Genomic DNA, 3603 nt, shown 5'->3' on the forward strand with positions numbered 1-3603 from the left:
TAAGGGAACACTTGACTTACATTATTGAAATAGCTGATACAACACACTACCTCAAGTTACAGTTATTGGAATATTTAAACTCATATTACATAATAGAATATTAGATTATTTAAAGTTTCTGGGTGGTAAATACTTCTTCGCAGTCTCAGGCCAATTCAGACTACAGTCTCGAGGGTTTTAGGAAATTGGTAAACCGTTTAATTCTGAAAGATTGAAAAATAAAATGAGGGACAAAAAAAAAAAAGGGAAACAATTTATCTCAATGTGTGTTTATGGGCGAGCGAGTAAAATTCTGGTACATGGCTAATGTCAGCTGAGGATGAATATAACTATATCAATTGGAACTCTTAAGTCATAAAATTTGATACTCTTTATATATGAGATATGAGAAATGTTTGATCCATTAACTGAAATTCCTTTGTAAAAATGTACCGAGTTACATTCTTTATGAATAGAGTTTTGTTTTCCATTCAATATTTCGAAAATAAACAGTAGGAATTGAAAAACCTCGTGGCAAACTTTTGTGTGATAATTTGATAAAATAAATATAATGGGTCTCTGTCGTTCGTCGATCAGGTTTCAGTTGCTTAGTCAACTAAATTATCTGTTTCTGGATTAATGTGAAAGTGGCTGAGTATTCCACATCCACGTGCAATGTTAATGTAATTCTCAAGCAGACAATGCAGCGTAACACAACTGTGTAACAAGACCGTTTTGGAATGTCAAGTGCAATACACTTGAGAGGATTCTATACAGTTTCCGTCTATCTGATTTCACTCGCAAAGTATGGCTCGACTCGAAGCTATAGCAAATGGCATTTTCCCAAAATGCCATGCAGTGGGATCGAACACATGACCTCATAGTTGCACAGCAAACTTCTTAATCATTCAGCCATACTGTACCTACAGATAAAATAAGTACTAGTCAAGTAGATCGATTACACGTTGTACCAAAATTTGAACCTTGTGCCATTTCTAGTTATTTAGGGGACGGTGAATGGAAAAGTCAGTACATCATCTGACAAAATTATCTTTTTTTCATCCTTTAGTTACAAAGAAATGTAATGTCTTTGACCCCTTACGAGTCCTTCAGAACTGGTGAAAGAGAGGGACGAAGTTAGCCTCAAATCGAAGACCTGCCTGAATGCTCGCTTGAGACTGGAGTCTACAAAATGTATCCAAGGATCAGGTGATAGTGTTAGACTGGGTGACAGATTAATTCTACAATTCATGTAGGCCATGAGTTGTAGGCTTCAAAACGTGATGAGCCGAAACAAGTATTGCACAAGACATCTTACCAAACCCTCTGGCAGTAACTCTAATTCACCAACTAAAATTAGTACATTTTCTCATCGACATCGAAAGGATGGACGCAAAATTGGCCTTAGCAGGATTTGAACTCAGAGTATAAAGAGTTAGAATACCACAAGGTATTTTGTCTAATGATCTAGCGACTCTGCCAATTCGTTAGCTGATGTCTGCTCCCTCTGCATCTTCTACTGCTACTACGTGGTTTTTGTTACACAGAACCATCAGGTGATCTCATGTCATTTCCACAAGGTTTGCTAGTCAACTCTCTCGTCTCTCACCTTTGAGTTTGTGACTCGAATCCCGCCTAAGATCCAATATGAATCACTTTTGCCGAGCCTTCCTTTCCAGAACTTCTTTTCTGTTCAAGATATTCCTGCAGCTATCACGATACAATTGGCTAACGAATTGGCAGAGTCGCTAGATCATTAGACAAAATACCTTGTGGTATTCTAACTAAAGGACAATATGAACTGTACCGATCTTACCTATTACGGTAGGTCCCCGAAAACCGTTTACATTGAGCCTTTCTATAAAACAAAGAAGGGAAGAAAAGGTTTGATTTCAAATTTCCCTGGAGCAACTTGCTTTCAAATCCTTTGAGGTTGGTGAGTCGATAAAATAAAGCTAGTAATATACCAGAAGTAGTATGGAATCGACTCACCTCTATCATAACACAGTGGTTGTTTTCATTAATGTAAGATATTTAGACAACAGTGGAGGGCAATACCTACGACGTATACAGAGTTTTCTTCAGACTAGTGATGCCAATGCATTTGGAAGGGTCTCAGTTAAAATATGGTCAGATATATTTATCTCTTGATAGATGTGTTTGTACGCTTTATTTAAAGAAAAGGTATTATTCTTATTAGCATAAATATATGATTATATTACTAACATAATGAATAATTATTGATATTATGTTTTTTAAGATTTAAAATAATGTATTTGATTACATAAATGTCACCTTGGTCCCTCTTACTGATTGCATCGCCCGTTTGGTAAAAAGAAAAAAAAAAAAGAAGGTATCTTCAAAGTTTGGTCGTAATATAACATTACGCATAAGGCAGCGAGCTGGCAGAAACGTTAGCACTCTTGACGAAATGCTTAGCGGTATTTCGTCTGCCACTGCGTTCTGAGTTCAAATTCCGCCGAGGTCGACTTTGCCTTTCATCCTTTCGGGATCGATAAATTAAGTACCAGTTACGCACTGGGGTAGATGTAATCGATTTAATACCTTTGTCTGTCCTTGTTTGTCCCCTCTATGTTTAGCCCCTTGTGGGCAATAAAGAAATAAGAAACGTTAGCACGCCGGGCGAAATGCTTAGCGGTATTTCGTCTGTCTTTTCGTTCTGAGTTAAAATTCCGCTGAGGTCGACTTTGCCTTTCATCCTTTCGGGATCGATAAATTAAGTACCAGTTGCGTACTGAGGTTGATCTAATCGACTGGCTCCCACTCCCCGAAAATTTCGGGCCTTGTGCCTAGAGTAGAAATGAACATAACATTATGTATTAAATATCTGACTGGCAGACATTTAAATCTAGTCAGTTGTGCAAATTATCATTTTTATACATTTATATTAAAATTCCATTCTAATGTTATCACGTATACGGTATTTCACAAAAAATCAATCAACTAAAGTTATTTCACCATTACTATTTTCAACCAATTTCAATAATTTATTAATTTACTTTTCGGTAAGAATTTATTTATGAATTAAGTTTTAAATATCCTACACGGCTTTTAAGAAAAAAATTAACCAGAAAATTGCAAGTTAAGCAACTTGATCCATTCTGATTCCATATTTAATAATTTCATTAAGCAGAACATAATTTGGTACACAATGGTGCCTGTTCGTGTTAGCTCGGACATATTTTTATTTATGTTCTATTTATTTCAGTCATTGAACTGCGGCCATGCTGGGACACCGCCTTAAAAGGTTTAGTCGATCAAATCGTCCCCGGTGCTTATATTTTTAATTGTAGAACTTATTCTGTTAGTTTCTTTTGCCGAACACGCTAAATGGTGGGGACACAAGCAAACCAACACCGGTTGTCAAAAAGTGTGGGGGAAGTGACAATTACAGATACAAAGACACAGACGCACATACACGCATATGCATATGTGCAACGGGCTTCCACACAGTTTCCTATTTTTTTACTGCCCACAAGGAGCTACACACAGAGGGGACAAACAAGGACAGACAAACGGATTAAATCGATAATATCGACGTCAGTGCGTAACTGGTACTTAATTTTTCGACCCCGAAAGGATGAAAGGCAAAGTCGACCTCGG

The sequence above is a fragment of the Octopus bimaculoides genome, chromosome 1 (genome assembly GCF_046866305.1).
Source record: "Octopus bimaculoides isolate indiv1 chromosome 1, ASM4686630v1, whole genome shotgun sequence".
In the NCBI taxonomy this organism is placed as follows: Eukaryota; Metazoa; Mollusca; class Cephalopoda; order Octopoda; family Octopodidae; genus Octopus; species Octopus bimaculoides.